Here is an 18,397-nt window from a genome sequence, read left to right on the forward strand (position 1 = left end):
GATCTGTCCATTGCTGAGAGTGGAGTATTGAGGTCTCCTACAATTAATGTATTCTTATCAATATGACTCTTTATTTTGGTTAACAGTTGGCTTATGTATATGGCTGCTCCCATGTTGGGGGCATAGATATTTACAATTGTTAGATCTTCTTGTTGGATAGACCCTTTAAGTAAGATATAATGTCCTTCCTCATCTCTTATTACAGTCTTTGGTTTAAAATCTAATTTGTCTGATATAAGGATTGCCACCCCAACTTTCTTTTGGTGTCCATTAGCATAGGTAAATGGTTTTCCACCCCCTCACTTTCAATCTGGGGCTGTCTTTGGTTCTAAAATGAGTCTCTTGCAGACAGCATATCGATGGGTCTTGTTTTTTAATCCAGTCTGATAGCCTGTGTCTTTTGATTGGGGCATTTAGCCCATTTACATTCAGGGTAACTATTGAAAGATAGGAATTTAGTGCCATTGTATTGCCTGTAAGGTGACTGTTACCATATATTGTCTGTGTTCCTTTCTGGTCTATGTTGCTTTTAGGCTCTCTCTGTGCTTAGAGGACCCCTTTCAAGATTTCTTGTAGAGCTGGTTTTGTGTTTGCAAATTCCTTTAGTTTTTGTTTGTCCTGGAAGCTTTTTATCTCTCCTTCAATTTTCAATGACAGCCTAGCTGGATAGAGTATTCTCGGCTGCATATTTTTCTCATTTAGTGCTCTGAATATATCCTGCCAGTCCTTTCTGGCCTGCCAGGTCTCTGTGGATAGGTCTGTTGCCAATCTAATGTTTCTACCATTGTAGGTTACAGATCTCTTCTCCCGAGCTGTTCTCAGGATTTTCTCTTTGTCTATGAGACTCGTAAGTTTTACTATTAGATGTCGGGGTGTTGACCTATTTTTATTGATTTTGAGGGGAGTTCTCTGTGCTTCCTGGATTTTGATGCCTGTTTCCTTCCCCAAATTAGGGAAGTTCTCTGCTATAATTTGCTCCATTATACCTTCTGCCCCTCTCTCTCTTTCTTCTTCTTCTGGGATCCCAATTATTCTAATGTTGTTTCGTCTTATGGTATCGCTTATCTCTCGAATTCTGCCCTGGTGATCCAGTAGTTGTTTATCCCTCTTTTTCTCAGCTTCTTTATTTTCCATCATTTGGTCTTCTCTATTACTGATTCTCTCTTCTGCCTCATTTATCCTAGCAGTTAGCACCCCCATTTTTGATTGCACCTCATTAATAGCCTTTTTGATTTCTACTTGATTAGATTTTAGCTCTTTTACTTCTCCAGAAAGGGTTTCTCTAATAACTTCCATATTTTTTTCAAGCCCAGCTAGTATCTTTAAAGTGATGATTCTGAACTCTAGATCTGACATCGTACTAATGTCCGTATTGAGTAGGTCCCTGGCAGTCGGTACTACCTCTTGTTCTTTTTGTTGAGGTGATTTTTTCCATCTTGTCATTTTGTGCAGAGGAGAATAGATTAATGAGAGAACAAAATGCTAGCAGAGTAACCACGTCCCCAGAAAATATATTCTAAACAAATCAGAAAAGACCTTCCAGAAAGTGGTCGCTTTTCTGATGAGAGAGTTGTTGCTATTCTTTTCTTGGATCTCCTGTTGAGTTTGTAGGTGTTCAGAATGGTTTGATCCCTATCCAGCTGAATTCCTGAGAGGAGACGAAATCCAGGTCTCCTACTCCTCCACCATCTTGCTCCGCCCCCCCGCTTGATGTATTCTTGAATGGCAAGTTTCTCATATACAGGAACATATGATTGTTTCTGTATCTAAAATAGATATCTTTACACAAGGAATGATATCTGTGATGATAAAGAGAAAGTGAAAAAAAGGACAGAGATGAGGGCAAAAAGAAGGTAGAGGAAATAACCACACTGCACACTTCAACAAAATAATCATAGCACTTTCAGGCAGTTAGTTCATCTATCCAGTTCCTCCGTCATTTGTAGTAAAACTTCATTTTTATGTATTTTCTTTTCAGAGAAAAGTAAATGTTCTCTTTCTTCCCAAGCCTTTATTTAACTATCATCACTCAGCAATTAAGATCAAAGCAGAGCAGCAATTTGTAAAGCACTTTGAAATTTCGATGAGAAGTATTATGCATGGACTAGGTACCAGGAACAATGAGAGGAAATATGAAAATAGGCAAGGAAAAATATGGTGGTGGCCTTTCTATAACAAGAAGATTCACAGAGTGCCTCTTGTACATGGTGAGTATATCTGACACAACAGTATCTCGGTTCTCTCTTGCTACCAGGCTTGTTCTAAATGAGCATTCCCATCGAGTGACTAATGAAATGTATATTCTTTTGTCACTTAAAATCTTCGATGCCTTGCAAAGTGGCAAAGGAGACAACCATATAATACATTGCACTAATCAGTGCTACACACTAAGAGAAGGAAGGGACTTTGTCCTGCATTCCCCTCCCCAACCAAGATTGTCCTGCCTTTTTCTAGGTGACAAGTGGTCTGATTATGACCTTTCGGACCCCAATTATAATTCTAATAGGAAATGTTTCAAACCAGTTGGAAGAAGAACATCATTAGACAACGGTTCTAAATGCCCTGCAAAATATGCTATAATATAGACAGCTTCCTACTCTGACTATAGACTGAATAGGACTCAATAATTCATTAATAGTAGGTAGATATATTTCTGGCACGTGAACTCAATACTCTGCTGCTAGATGATTTTTGAATGTATTACTTTTTATATATTGCTAACATGTTCAAATATGATCTCTAGGGAAAAAAAAAACCCATGTCTTGTATACTGTTTATTTTCCCTTCTGTAATGCCCAAACTTTTATTTCAAAGGCATAAATTCAACTGAAAAACATTTCATGATAGAATTTCCAAAGTAGATTCATTATTATCTGCCCAGGGCTTAACCTAAAAGTTAGGACTTTACTGTAGCTACACTGGAAGTGTATCATTTCAATTTTTGTTTTATTTTCTAATTACTCATTGCTGACACATGGTAATGTATTTGATGTTTATGTGTTAATCACTTTGTTCACATTTCATATTTTTTTTTATTTTCAATTGACTGGGTTTTTTTACTACAAAGTAATCAGTTTTCTTCCTTGCCAATACTTATATACTGATTTTTGTTCCGTGTCTTTCTATAGAAAACAGAACTTCCAAGCTAATGTTTACGTAACAGTGAGGATAGCTGTTATTAAGGATGGTTGCATCCTTAATTTGACCCTAATTTTAATGGTCTCTACTGACTCAGCTTTGCATTTAATCTGGACTTTGTTAAAGAAGCTATACTTTCTGTTTTCTTTTCAGGACGGATGTTAAGTTTTTGCAGTTAATGTCTCAACATTTATAAACATGATTCTATGTTTTGTTTATATTGAATCAACATTATAGTCTTGTGTTAACCATTTCATAAAAGGCTTTGCTTTTGGATTTTAATATGCACTGGAGTCGCAATTGCTAATAACTTATGTTGGCATTTCTTGTGTTTATTTGTGCATTAACATTGTGTATTTTTGTAGAATAAAAGAGCCATTTCTTGTCTTTATCTACATTATGAAAGTTTTTAGAGAATGGGAATTATTTCTCCCCTACATGCTTGAAATAATTTACCAAGAAAATTTTCTGTGCCTTTAAATAATGATTCCTTGCTAATATGGCTTATCCCATCATTAATGGTTTATTCAGGGAAATAAATGAAAAACTGAATAAAAGAAAAATAAACAAAAACAGTTAACAATACCAAATGGTCATTTCTTTGAAAATATCAACAAAACTGACAAATCTTAAGTTAGACTAAGAATATAGGGACAAAATGAAAATAATTCAAATCAGAAATTAAAATGAGGACATTACTATGAACCCACAGAAATATAAAGGATTATGAGATTACAATTAACAACTGTAGCCAACAAATGAGATAATCTAGATGATATGGACAAATTCTTTTTAAAAAATACACAAGGCACCTGGGTGGCTCAGTCATTAAGCATTTGCCTTTGGCTCAGGTCATGATCCTGGGGTCCTGGGATCTGGCCCCACATGGGGCTTCCTGCTCTGTGGGAAGCCTGCTGTTCCCTTTCCCATTCCTGCTGTTTGTGTTCCCTCTCTCACTGTCTCACTGTTTCTCTCTCTCAAAAAATAAATAAAATCTTTAAAAAAATAAAAAATACACAAATTACCTAAACTGACACACACAAAAAATAGAAATTCTGAAAACTTTATAACAAGAGATTAAATCAGTCATCAAAAACCTTACAACAAAGAAAAATCTAGGACTAGATGGCTCACTTGGGAATTCTACATTTAAAGAATAAATTCCAGTCCTTGTCAAATACTACTTAAAAATAGAAGAGGAAAGAACACTTTCTGATTCTATGATACCAAAGCCAGAAAAGACATCATAAGAAAAACAAACTACCAACAAATGTCTCTTATGAATATGAAGAAAAAACTCAACAGAATACTAGCAAACTGAATTAAACAGTATATTAAAAGGATTATACACAGTGACCAAATAGGCTTTATCCCAGGAATGCAAAGGTGGTTCAACTTGAGAATATTAATCAATATACTACACCAATTAGAACAAAAGAAAACTAATGACATGATCATCTCAACTGATACAGAAAACATTTGAGAAAATTTTTTATCATTTCATGATAAAAATCACTCAGAAAACTAGGAATAGAAGGAAAATTCCTCAACATGATTAAGGGCATTTATGAAAACCCACAGCTAACATTGTATTCAATGGTGAAAAACTGACAGCTTCCCCCCACAAGACAACGATGCCTGCTTTCACTCTATCTATACTATATTTTACTGGAAGTTCTAGCCAGAGTAATTATGTAATAAAAAAAATAAAGGTATTGATTGGAAAGGAAGAAATAAAACTGTCTCTTTTCACAGATGGCATGATCTCATATACAGAAAATCCCAAAGAATACACATGCAGACACAGACACACACAACCCTAGAGCTAATAAATAAATTCAACAAAGATGCAGGATACAAGATCAACATTCAAAAATCAGTTGAGTTTATATATACCACCAATGAATAATCCAAAAGGAAATTAGGAAATTATTCCATTTATAACAGTATCCAAAAGAATAAGATATCTGAAAAAATACCAAAGAGGTCAAAGATTTGTATAGTGAAAACAGAAAAGAAAAAGTTGTGAAATTAGACAAACTCAATAAATGGAAAGACATCCCATGTTCAAGGATTGGAAGACTTAATATTGATAAGATGCCAGTATTCCCCCAAGTGATCTGCAGATTCAAAAATTCCAAAATAGCCTATCAAAATTCCAATAAACTTTTTTTGCAGAAATGGAAAAGTTGACCCTCAAATGCATAGGGAATTGCAAATAGTCCCAAATAGCCAAAATAATATTGAAAAAGAACTAAGTTGGAGAGCTCACACTTTCCAATTTCAAAATTTACTTCTAAGCTACAGTAATTTACAGAACAATGTAGTTTGGGCATAAGGATAGACATATAGACTAATGGAATAGAATTAAGAGTTCAGAAATAAGCCCACACATCTATAGACAATTGATTTTAGATGAGAGTGTTCAGGCCATCCAATGTGTAAAGAATAGTCACTTCAGTAAGTAGTGTTGTGGCAACTGGATATCTACATACAGAAGAATGAAGTCATGCCCTAACTCACACCATATACAAAAATTAACTCAAAATGGATCAACAACCTAAATATAAGCACTAAAACCATAAAACTCTTAGAAGAAAACATAGGTGTAAATCTTCATGACCTTGGATTTGGCAATGTATTCTTAGATAAAGCATCAAAAGCATGAGCAACAAAAGAAGAATAAATTGGACTTCATCAAAATTAAAACTTTATGCATTGAAAGACATTATTAAGAAAGTAAAAAAATAACTTATAGAGGAAAATATTTGCAAATCACATATCAGGTTAAGAGTCTAGTATGCTGAATATATGAAAACTCCTATAACTCAACAACACAAAAGACAACCCAATTTTTTAAAGAGTCAAATGACTTGACAATATTTCTCCCAAAAATATATACAGTGACCATTAAGCTCATGAAAAGATGTTCAACATCATTAGTCATTAGTGAGATGTAAATTGAAACCACAATGAGATACCACTTCACACCCACTAAGATGGCAACAATTTTTTAATGGAAAATAACAGGAGTTGGTGAAGATATGAAGAAAATTACCCAAATGTCTATCAACAGATGAATGGATGGATAAATGTTAGTATAACCATACAACAGAATGTTATCATCCATAAGATGAATGAATTATTGACATATGCTACAATCTGAATGAATCCTGAAAACATGCTAATTGAGAGAACAGAGACACAGAAAGTTACATATCATAGAATTTCAATTATATGAAATACCCAAAATAGTTAAATCCATAGAAACAGAAAGCAAATTGATGATTGCTAGGGGCTAGGGGACAGAGATTGGGGAGTAACTGCTTAATGAGTATGGAGTTTTTTGAGGGGTAGGGCAGCAAATTATTTAGAACCAGATAGTGGTTGTGATTGCACAACAAGTAAATGCCATTAAATTGTTCATTTTAAAATGGCTATGCTTGGGGTGCCTGGGTGGCTCAGTAGTTAAGCGTCTGCCTTCAACTCAGGTCATGATACCAGGGTCCTGGGATCGAGCCCCGCATCGGGCTCCCTGCTCAGTGGGAAGCCTACTTCTCCCTCTCCCACTCCCCCTGCTTGTGTTCCCTCTCTCACTGTGTCTCTGTCAAATAAATAAATAAAATCTTAAAAAAATCATCAAAAATATACTGTCAAGTGAAAGCACATATTATAAAACTATAAGTGCAGTATGATCACATGTATTAAAAAAATAATAAAAAATAAAATGGCTATGCTTTATGTAAATATGTTATTTGAATTTCACCTCAATTACATTAAAGAAAAAAAACAAAAAGATGTCCTGAACAATGATAGTTCTCAATATAGAAGATCTGTGTGGAAAAACCCTGAAGGCAATACTTTGATTTTCCTATGGCAGAAATTTTCTTTTCCTTTTTCCCCTTTCCCAAGATATTCTTTAAAATATCTTGGATAATATTTATAATCCTACTCTTTTGACTAGATCCCATTCCCACTTTATCTAATCTTGAACTTCTCAAGTTGTCCCTCCTTTCTGCATTATCATTTTTTCTCTACCAGATGACTGCCATCAGCATTGCAACTAACTATGATATCTCCCATCTGAAAATAAACAAAGCAGGAATAGACTTCCTGTTGAGTTCTCCTGTAACCTGACACTAGAGGAAATTTATCTAACCATGAGTCAAAATCCAAATATATGAAATAAATGTATCCCATTTGATTTTATAAAAAGAAAATGAAAAATCCATAGAAAAAAACACCATAAGCAAAGTGAAAACAAAAACTGGGAAAAAAATATTTACAGCTTCCATCACAGATGAAGGATTAATGTCCTTGATATATAAGAACCTTTTATTTATTTGTTTTAAGATTTTATTTATCTATTTGTCACAGAAAGAGAACGCAAGCAGGGGGAGTAGCAGGCAGAGCAGGCAAAGCAGGCAGAGGGAGAAGCAGACTCCCCATTGAGCAAGGAGCCCAATGTGGGATTCCATCCCAAGACCCTGGGATCATGACCTGAGCTGAAGGTAGTTGCTTAACTGCCTGAACCACCCAGGCGTTCCTATAAGGAGCTTTTAAAAACAGATTTTTTAAAAAATCAAAAGCCCTATTTAAAAAAAAAAAGTCTTATGGGAAAGACCCCATAAAAATTGGTCTTAAATATGTAAAATGTCATTAAAACTTGCTCATTCATCTTTTAAAAATGCAAATTAAAAATACACTACGATTTCATATATTTCTGTTAGATTGACAAACATCTAACTTTGCAGCACACACTATTATCAAGACTGGGGAAATAAATAGTTCTTTCTAACCTTATGACTGGGAATGCAAAATGGTGCAACATTCATGAAGGGGACTTCGGCACTATCTAGTAAATCTCCTACAAATTCACATTTTGGCCCATCAATCACATTTATGGAGGTCTACACCAATAAGCCACTGGCAAAATGCAAAAAGATGCATACAAGATATTTATTGCTGTACTACTTTTAAAAAAATATTTTATTTTATTTTATTTTATTTTATTTTATTTTATTTTTATTTTTCAAGAGAGAGTGAGTGTGCAAGTAGAGGCAGGAGAGCAGGAGGAGGGAGAGAGGGACAGGGAGAAGGAGAGGGAGAATCCTAAGCAGACCCCATGCCCAGCACAGAGGCCGACGTGAGGCAATCTCATGACCTGAACCAAAATCAAGAGTCAGACGCTTAACCAACTGAGCCACCCAGGTACCCCTTAAAAAATATTTTAAGTCAGTTTTATAAAAGTATAATTTACAATCAACAAAATGCACCCATTTTAAGTGTAAAAATGAATTTTGACAAATATTCATACCCATGTAACCACCACACCAAAGAAAATTTAGAATATTTCTATTACCCGAAAAGTTTTCTCCTGATCCTTTATAATCAATCAACTTCCACTTCTGGCCCCAGAGCAACCACTGATCTTTCTGTCATTAGAGATGTGTTCATATTTTCTAAGAGCTCACATAAATGAAACCACTCAGAATGTATTTCCTTGTATCTGGTTTCTTCCATGCAACAAAATGTTTTAGAGATTCCTCCACATTGTTGCATATGCCAAGAATTTATTCCTGTATATTACAAAGTCATTTTCTGTTATATAAATATACCATATGTCCATGCATATCTGAGTTATTACCAGCTTGGAGATATTACAAATAAAGAAAGCTGCTTTGAATATTCATATGCAAATACATAAACGTTCATCTTATTTCTCTGGTAAATAACTAGCAGTAGAATTTCTGGATGAAACAAGTGTATTCTCAAATTTACACACAATGCCTGTTTCTCTAGGTCTTTGCCAAAACTCGGTATTGTCCATCTTTTAAAATTTTAGCTTTTGTTTTGTAGTGGTATTGTATTATGCTTTTCATTTTTATGTCCTAGACTGGAAATTATATCGAGCATCATTTTGTATACTCATTTGTGATTCTTACCTTTGGTAAATTATTGGTCAAATAGTTTTTTAAATTAGGTTGTTTGTCTTCTTATGACTGAGTTTTAAGAGTTCTTTATATATTCTGGATAGCGGTTTTATATCAGATATTTGATTTGCAAATATTCTCCTCCCAGTTTTTGGCTCATCTTTTTGTTTCCTTAATTGTACTTTTTTAAGAACAAAAGTTTTCAATTTTAATGAAATCTAATTTATTGTTTTATTTGTCTCTTTTTACCATGCAGTCTCTAAGAAATACATGTCAAACCTAAATCACTAAGGTTTTTCCAATGTTTTAACCTGTAAATTTTGTAGAGTTAGCTCTTACATTTAGGCATATGATCTATTTTAGTTAATTCTGCATATAGAATGAACGAGGAGTCTTTTTTTTTTTACATTTGGATGTCCAATTGTTATGGGACCATTTGTTAAAAAGAGTTACCTAGGCAACTTCATTCAAAATCAATTGACTATAAATGCATGAGTTTATTTTTGTACTCTCTATTCTGCATCATTGATCTTTATGTTTACCCTTATACCTTTATCTGCACAGTCTTGTTTCCTTAACTCTATAGTAACTTTCAAAATCTGGTAATATAAGACATCCATCTTTGTTTTTTTCAAAATTTTTTGGGTATTCTGAGTCTCTTACATCTAATTAATGTTTTGGAAGTAGGCTTCAAATTCTATAAAAGCATTCTGAGATTTGGATGGGGATTGCACTGACTCTTTAGCTCAATTGGGAAATAAATTATTATCTTATAAATATTAAATCTTTCAACCCACGACATGGAATATCTCTTCATTTATTTAGATTTTCTTTACATTTTCTCAGCAACATCTCATTATTTTGGGTGTGTACAATTCTTACACCTCTTTGGTTAAATGTATTACTATTTTACTCTTTTTGATGTTATTGCAAATAGAATTCTTTCATTAATTTCATTTTCAGGTTACTTGCTACTAGTATATATCAATGTAATTGATTTTGCATGCCAATCATGTATCCCGCAACCTCAGTAAACTCATTTATTAGATCTATTAGGGAATTTTTTGTTTCATAAATTCTTTACAATTTTCTACATGCAAGATCATGTGGTCTGCAAATAAACAGTTTTACCTACTCTTTTTCAACCTAGAAAACTCTTTCTGTTGTCTTCTTGCACTGGCTAAAACCTCTAGTACAATGTTAATAAATGTGAAAACAGACTTCCTTGTCTTATTTCATGTCTTAGAGGGAAAGCATTTATTCTTCACCACTTAGTATCATCTTAGCTGTACGTTTTTTATAGGTGCTTTATCAGGTTAAGGAAGGTCTCTGTTTCTAGTTCCTATCACGAATAAATGTTGGACTGTCTAAAGCTTTTCCTGCATCAGTTAAGAGGTTGTTAGACACTAATTTTGAATAATTAACTTTTAATTTTAATTTAATATTTAACTGATATTTATTTTGTTTTAAAGATTGTTTTTAGGCAGGCAGTTGGTATTGAGGTACAAAGCGGAGAGCCATGATTCTGTGGGTAGATATCGGAGGAAAAATGGCAGCGGGAGGGTGCCTGGACATGGGGATCCTACACCGCCAGTGGTGACAGCCTCGTGCGCTGCGGACGGGGCACAGACTCGCAGACCGGTAGCGTCAGGAAAGAACTTTAGGGCAGCCCCCGGGGTGGAAAACCAGACCAGAGGGGTCTCACACACGCAAACCGCAGGCCCCCCGGACAGAAACCGCAGCGACGGTCGCACGCATGCGAACTGCAGCCTCTGAGACAGAAACCTGGTGCACTGGGGTCGCGCCTGTGAACTGCAGTCCCTGGGAGTGGAAACCCCAAGCAGCGGAGTTGCGCGCGCTTGAATTGGGAGCGGTGGGCAGTTTTAGAAGCACAAAGGGCAGAGACATGCCCCGACCTGGAGGCAGGACTGGGAGCGCTGCGGAGGGGCGCACAACCCAAGACTCTGCAGTTTATAGCAGCACGGACAGTAACGGAGACAGTGTGGCCTGGAGAGCTCACTGAAGAACAGACTGAGGTCTCTCTGCTCTGAGGCAGAGGGTTGGAAATGGTCTTTTCTGCTCTGACTAGTGGAAGAGACGTGGAAAGCCACCAGGGAGAGGCACCAGAGAACAAAAGCCCCAAAGACTGATTCCCACTGAGCCCATCCCCCGCCACAGGGGTGCAGGGAAACTCCGCCCAAACACGGTTGCCTGAGTAACAGCACAGCAGGCCCCTCCTGCAGAAGACAGGCTGGGAAAACAAGAGGCCAGCAACCCTAAGGTCCCAAGAAAACAGGTGCATCTTGCTTGGGTTCTGGTCAATAATTTGGACTCTATACATTCCCTCAAACACCCATCAACAGAATGACTAGGAGGAGGAGCCCCCAAAACAGAAAAGACTCAGAGATTATGACTTATGCTGCAGATTTACAAATGGATGCAGATATAACCAAGATGTCAGAGATGGAATTCAGGCTAGCAATTGTGAAGACAATGGCTAAATGGAGAAATCAATTAATGGTAACATAGAGCCTCTAAGGGCAGAAATAAAAGGGGAATTGGCAGAACTTAAAAATGCTATCAATGAGATCCAATCCAATCTAGATAATCTAACAGCTAGGGTAACTGAGACGGAAGAGAAAATAAGCGATCTGGAAGACAGTATAATAGATAAAAAGGGAAAAGAGGAGGCCAGGAAAAAACAACTCAGAATCCGTGAAAATAGAATCAGAGAAATCGGTGACACCATGAGGCGTTCCAAAGTCAGAATCATTGGAATCCCGGAGGGAGTGGAGAGAGAGAGAGGGCTCGAAGATGTATTTGAGCAAATCATAGCTGAGAATTTCCCTAATCTGGGGAATGAAACAAACATTCGAGTCCTAGAGGCAGAGAGGGCCCCTCCTAAGATCAAGGAAAACAGGCCAACACCCCGGCATGTAATAGTAAAACTTACAAATCTTAGAACCAAGGAAACCATCTTAAGGGCAGTTAGGGGGAAGAGATTCCTTACATACAGAGGGAGGAACATCAGAATAACGTCAGACCTATCCACAGAGACCTGGCAAGCCAGAAAGGCCTGGCAAAACATATTCAGGGTACTAAATGAGAAGAACACGCAGCCAAGAATACTTTATCTGGCAAGGCTTTCATTTAGAATGGATGGAGAGATGCAGAGCTTCCACGACCGGCAGAAGTTGAAAGAATATGTGACCACTAAGCTGGCCCTGCAAGAAATATTAAGGGGGGTTCGATAAAAGGAGAAAGACCCAATAGTGATCTACAACAGAAATTTACAGGGACAATCTATAAAAACAATGTCTTCACAGGCAACATGATGACAATTAATTCATATCTTTCAATAATCACTCTAAATGTGAATGGCCTAAACGCTCCCATAAAACAGCACAGGGTTGCAGATTAGATAAAAAGACAGGACCCATCCATATGCTGTCTACAAGAGACTCATTTTGAACCTAAAGATACATCCAGACTGAAAGTGAAGGGATGGAGATCCATCTTTCATGCCAGCGGACCTCAAAAGAAAGCTGGGGTAGCAATTCTTATATCAGACAAATTAGATTTTAAACTAAAGTCAGTAATAAGAGACACAGAAGGACACTATATCATTCTTAAAGGGTCTATCCAACAAGAGGATCTAACAATTGTAAATATCTATGCCCCCAACATGGGAGCAGCCGTCTACATAAGCCAACTGTTAACCAAAATAAAGAGTCATATTGATAACAATACGTTAATTGTAGGAGACCTCAATACTCCACTCTCAGCAATGGACAGATCATCTAAGCAGAAAATCAACAAGGAAACAAAAGCTTTGAATGATACATTGGACCAGATGGACCTCATAGATATATACAGAACATTCCACCCTAAAACAACAGAATACTCATTCTTCTCAAGCACACATGGAACTTTCTCCAGAATAGACCATATACTGGGTCACAAATCAGGTCTCAACCAATACCAAAAGATTGAGATTATTCCCTGCATATTCTCAGACCACAATGCTCTGAAACCGGAACTCAATCACAAGAAAAAATTTGGCAGAAATTCAAACACTTGGAAGCTAAAGACCACTCTGCTCAAGAATGTTTGGGTCAACCAAGAAATCAAAGAACTTAAACAATTCATGGAAATCAATGAGAACAAAAACACATCGGTCCAAAACCTATGGGATACTGCAAAGGCGGTCCTAAGGGGGAAATACATAGCCATCCAAGTCTCACTCAAAAAAATAGAAAAATCCCGAATTCACCAACTAACTCTACACCTTAAAGAACTAGAGAAAAAGCAACAAACGATGCCTAAGCCACGCATCAGAAGAGAAATAATTAAAATTAGAGCAGAAATCAATGAATTAGAAACCAGAAACACAGTAGATCAGATCAATGAAACTAGAAGTTGGTTCTTTGAAAGAATTAATAAGATTGATAAACCACTGGCCAGACTTATCCAAAAGAAGAGAGGAAGGACCCAAATGAATAAAATCATGAATGAAAGGGGAGAGATCACGACTAACACCAAGGAAATAGAAACAATTATTAGAAATTATTATCAACAACTATAGGCCAATAAACTGAGCAATCTGGATGAAATGGAGGCCTTCCTGGAAACCTATAAGCTGCCAAGACTGAAACAGGAAGAAATTGACAACCTGAATAGGCCAATAACCAGTAACGAGATTGAAGCAGTGATCAAAAACCTCCCAAAAAACAAGAGTCCAGGGCCTGATGGATTCCCTGGGGAATTCTACCAAACATTCAAAGAAGAAATAATACCTATTGACTGAAGCTGTTTCAAAAAATAGAAACAGAAGGAAAACTTCCAAACTCATTCTATGAGGCCAGCATTACCTTAATCCCCAAACCAGGCAAAGACCCCATCAAAAAGTAGAATTTCAGACCGATATCCCTGATGAATATGGATTCCAAAATCCTCAACAAAATCCTAGCTAATAGGATCCAACAATACATTAAAAAGATCATCCACCACGACCTAGTGGGATTTTTCCCTGGGATGCAAGGGTGGTTCAACATTTGCAAATCAATCAATGTGCTAGAACACATTAATATGAAGAGAGAGAAGAACCATATGGTCCTCTCAGTTGATGCACAAAAAGCATTTGACAAAATACAACAACCTTTCCTGATTAAAACACTCCAGAGTATAGGGATAGAGGGAACATTCCTCAAGCTCATAAAATCCATCTATGAAAAACCCACAGCGAATATCATCTTCAATGGGGAAAAGCAGAGAGCCTTTCCCTTAAGGTCAGGAACACGTCAAGGGTGCCCACTCTCACCACTGTTGTTCAACATAGTACTAGAAGTCCTAGCAACAGCAATCAGACAACAAAAAGAAACAAAATATTCAAATTGGCAAAGAAGAAGTCAAACTCTCTCTTTTCGCAGATGACATGGTACTTTATGTGGAAAACCCAAAAGACTCCACCCCCAAAGTACTAGAACTCACCCAGCAATTCAGTAATGTGGCAGGATACAAAATCAATGCACAGAAATCAGTTGCTTTCTTATACGCTAACAACACAACTGTAGAAAGAGAAATTAAAGAAACGATTCCATTTATAGTAGCATCAAAAACCATAAGATACCTCGGAATAAACCTAACCAAAGAGGTAAAGGATCTATACTCTAGGAACTACAGACCATTCATGAAAGAAATTGAAGAAGATACAAAAAGATGGAAAAATATTCCATGCTCATGGATCGGAAGAATAAACATTGTTAAATGTCTATTCTACCCTGAGCAATCTATACCTTCAATGCCATCCCAATCAAAATTCCAATGACATTTTTCAAAGTGCTGGAACAAACAATCCTAAAATTTGTATGGAATCAGAAAAGACCCCGAATCGCCAAGGAGATGTTGAACAAGAAAAACAAAGCTGGGGCATCACGTTGCCCGATTTCAAGCTATACTACAAATCAGTGATCACCAAGACAGCATGGTACTGGCACAGAAACAGACATACAGACCAATGGAACAGAATAGAGAACCCAGATATGGACCCTCAACTCTATGGTCAAATAATCTTTGACAAAGCAGGAAAAAACATGTAATGGAAAAAAGACAGTCTCTTCAATAAATGGTGCTGGGAAAATCGGACAGCCACACGCAGAAGAATGAAACTCAACCATTCTCTAACACCATTCACAAAGGTAAACTCAAAGTGGATGAAAGACCTCAATGTGAGACAGGAATCCATCAAAATCCTAGAGGAGAACATAGGCAGTAACCCCTTTGACATCGGCCACAGCAATTTCTTTCAAGATACATCTCCAAAAGCTAGTGAAACAAAAGCAAAAATGAACTTTTGGGACTTCATCAAGATAAAAAGCTTCTGCACAGCAAAGGAAACAGTCAGCAAAACAAAGAGGCAACCCACAGAATGGGAGAAGATATTTGCAAATGACACTACAGATAAAGGACTGGTATCCAAAATCTATAAAGAACTTCTCAAACTCAACACCCAAAAAAACAAATAATCAAGTCAAAAAGTGGGCAGAAGAGATGAACAGACACTTCTCTGAAGAAGACATACAAATGGCTAACAGACACATGAAAAAATGTTCATCATCATTAGCCATCAGGGAAATCCAAATCAAAACCACACTGAGATACCACCTTACACCAGTTAGAATGGCAAAAATGGACAGGGAAAGAAACAACAAATGTTGGAGAGGTTGTGGAGAAAGGGGAACCCTCTTAACACTGTTGGTGGGAATGCAAGTTGGTACAGCCACTTTGGAAAACAGTGTGGAGGTGCCTCAAAAATTTAAAAATAGAGCTACCCTATGACCCAGCAATTGCACGCGTGGGTATTTACTCCAAAGACACAGATGTAGTGAAAAGAAGGGCCATATGCACTCCAATGTTCATAGCAGCAATGTCCGCAATAGCCAAACTGTGGAAAGAGCCGAGATGCCCTTCAACAGATGAATGGATAAAGAAGATGTGGTCCATATATACAATGGAATATTACTCAGCTATCAGAAAAGATGAATACCCAACTTTTACATCAACATGGATGGGACTGGAGGAGATTATACTAAGTGAAATAATTCAAACAGAGAAAGTCAATTATCATATGGTTTCACTTATTTGTGGAACATAAGGAATAACATGGAGGACATTAGGAGAAGGAAGGGAAAAATGGGCGGGGGGAATTGGAGGGAGAGATGAACCATGAGAGACTATGGACCTGAGAAACAACCTGAGGGTTTTAGAGGGGAGGGGGGAGGGGAGGTTGGTTAGCACCGTGATGGGTATTAAGGAGGGCATGTACTGCATGGAGCACTGGGTGTTATACGAGAACAATGGATCGTGGATCACTGCATCAAAAACTAATAATGTATTGTATGATGACTAACATAACATAATAAAATTAAAAACTACAAGAAAAAAATTGTTTTTAATTGATTTTTTCAGATGTAAAGCCAATTCTGCATTCTTGAGATAAATGCTATTTTGACATGGTATATAATCCTTTTGTTTGTTGCTGCGTTTGATTTGCTATAAGACAGAATCCAGAGTTGCTTCAATATATTGTATAAAATGTCCAGTTTTTAGCCAAAAATTGTGAGCCATGCAAAGAAATTGGAAGTATGATCATACTCAGGAAAAGTAGCAGTCGATAGGAAATTACTGAATTGGCCCAGAGGTTTGATTTGCTAAACAAAATCAAAACAACTGGGTCAATTCACTGGTCAATTATCTGTCTTGATTTGACTTGACCTAGTAGCAGTGTTTCATACACATAATCACCTTCTCTTTGAAACATTCTCTTCACCTGACATCAAAGACATGACTATTTCTTGGTTCTTATCCTATCTCAAGTTCCTTCACTAGATCCTTCTCATGCACCAGATCCTGAGATCTATTGTGCCCCGGGATCCTGAGCTCCTCTCTGGTCTGTCCAATCCATGCATGTGCTGACAACTCCCAAATTATATCTTCAGTCCTGAGCCCTCCTCTTAACAAAATTAACTAAGGCATCTCAAACATATGTATAATATCAAATTCTTTACTTTCCCTCCAAATTTTGTTCAGCCCCCGTCTTAATCATATCAGTATATGCATCTCTATTCCTATAATTACCCAAAGCTAAAAACATTAAGAGTCATCTTTGACTCCTATTCTAGAAAATGTATCCAAATCTGATTATTAGCCATCACCTACTCAGCTACTACTCTGGTCCAAGCCATAGTCACATCTTTCCTTCACCATTACAGCCTCCTAAGTGGCCTCTTGAACTTTAATTCCTGCCCTTGTACACTCTATTCTGTAGCAGCAAGAATGCTTCTTTAAAATGTAAATCATATCACATCACTGCTTAAAGTTATTACTCAAAGAAAAACCAAAATCTTTAAAGCAACCTGGGAGACTCTATATAATCTGTATCAAACCCACCCATATCCTCTCTTACCTCATTTCCTTCCATGTCTTCCTTGTTCTTTTTATTCCAGGTCCATTGTCCTCCTTTCTTCTTCCCAACCAAGCATGCTCCAGATACACTAGTGGCTCATTTCATTCAGATTGCTACCAAAATCTCAACTTATTTTGGAGGAGCCCTCTATATTTTGAGAAGTATATTTTACTTTTGTCACTCTCTGCTCCTCCGAGATTCCTTCATTTTGGTCCTTTCTTTTCAAAATAGCACAGATCACCTTCTAAAAACTTATTTATTTGTTTCCTTGCTGATTATGTAGGGCAACAGCACACACATACACACCACTCACACACACACACACACACACACACACAAAGCTTGACAGAGCAGTTATTTTATTTACTGACTTATCCCAAGGAACTAGATAAGATCCTAGCCTAAGGTTGACACACAGTAAATATTTGTTGGATGATTGAATGAAGCCAATTTCTTTGACAAGCATTAACTGAATTTCTATGAGGAACTGAACACTGTCCTAAGTATAACAGCATCTCCTTTTATTTTTCTAACAATCCTAACAATTAAATACAATTATCCTTATTTTATTGATAAGGCTCTGAGAGATTAAGGACTTGCTTAAGGTTTCATAGTGTGTTAGTGATAGAGCTAGAGTCCAATCTTTTGGTTTCAAGTTTTTATCTCTATTACATCAGTTTTCAATAATATTGGGTACATCGGGGGACCACGGAATGGAACCCCTAGAGATAGTATTAAAAGCTAGGCACCAGTGAGAACCATTCCGAATAGCTCTTAACATCTAGTTTTGTAATCTTTTGTCAAATTACAATGGCCACAGATAAAGGGCTAGTATCCAAAATCTATAAAGAACTCATCAAAC

The sequence above is a fragment of the Neomonachus schauinslandi genome, chromosome 4 (genome assembly GCF_002201575.2).
Source record: "Neomonachus schauinslandi chromosome 4, ASM220157v2, whole genome shotgun sequence".
Lineage (NCBI taxonomy): Eukaryota > Metazoa > Chordata > Mammalia > Carnivora > Phocidae > Neomonachus > Neomonachus schauinslandi.